This window comes from Carlito syrichta, unplaced genomic scaffold, assembly GCF_000164805.1.
Source record: "Carlito syrichta isolate Samal-C Ts95f unplaced genomic scaffold, Tarsius_syrichta-2.0.1 Scaffold76138, whole genome shotgun sequence".
Classification (NCBI taxonomy): domain Eukaryota; kingdom Metazoa; phylum Chordata; class Mammalia; order Primates; family Tarsiidae; genus Carlito; species Carlito syrichta.
In genome coordinates, this window is record NW_007020234.1 from 20,677 (window position 1) to 21,701 (window position 1,025).

Here is a 1,025-nt window from a genome sequence, read left to right on the forward strand (position 1 = left end):
GGCAGGAGGGAGACACACACTTGACGGGCTGGCAGGCAGGGCCTCTGGGGTCTTTCTGCCTGATGGGGACTCATACCAGACTGAGCTCCATGCAGCTGTGCTGAGGGTCACTGGGAGCTATACCCACAGCACACAAAGCAGTGCCACATACCCGACACAAGTGCAGTAGCACGGGCTTTTGTTTTTGTGGGCTCAGCCAACTCCTATCCTTTCCTGGGCTCCCAAATGTGTACTCCGGGTTGGGGGGCTCCCCAGAGGCATTTCCACAGGCCTAGAGTGCCACTGTCCACCAGACCATTCCATCATGGCAGTGGGAATGCCCTCTCCCTATGTCACCCAGGGCAACCAAGAAGGGGAGTTTCATTTATCCACCCTGAACATTTTAATCTTTCTTGCATTTAAATTGCATTTTGAAATAGTTTTCACAGTATGTATTGTGACATCTTGAGCTTCTAGAGAGGACCAGTAATGCCAGGAGTCCTAAAGTGGCGATGAAAATTGATGCAGAGTGTGGGACTTAGGACCCCTTCCCCAAGCTCCTCAGACCCCTCCATCTTAATCTGAAGTATAGGTCAGAATTTCATGTCTGAAAACCATGCTCCTGGCAAAACGACAGCCATAACATGTATGTACACGGACTATAGATAATGTTTCCGGGCTCTGATTACAACATTATCTTTTATTTCTTTTCTCTTTTTTTTGAGTCAGTCACACTGTCACCCAGGCTGGAGTGCAGTGTCACACTCATGGCTACCACAGTATTGACCTGCTGGGCTCAGGCGATCCTTCCGCCTCAGCCTTCCAAGTAGCTGGAATGAGGGGTGCACCACCACACCCAGCTAATTTTTTTAGTAGAGATGAAGTCTCGCTGTGTTGCCCAGGCTGGTCTCAAACCCCTGAGCTCAGGCAATCCTTGCACCTCTACCTCCCAAAGTGCTGGTATTACAGGCATGAGCCACTGTGCCCGGGTTATTTCTTTCTTTTTTTTTTTTTGAGTAGGAGTCTCACTCTGTCATCCAGACTGG

At 49.7% G+C, this 1,025-nt stretch overlaps 1 protein-coding gene across 1 annotated transcript in view; it reads left to right on the forward strand.

Annotated features, from left to right (window-relative positions):
• TMED1 (transmembrane p24 trafficking protein 1) overlaps window positions 1-1,025 on the forward strand; it is a 10,160-nt gene that overhangs the window by 7,947 nt on the left and 1,188 nt on the right. The gene's annotated exons all lie outside the window — the stretch shown is intronic.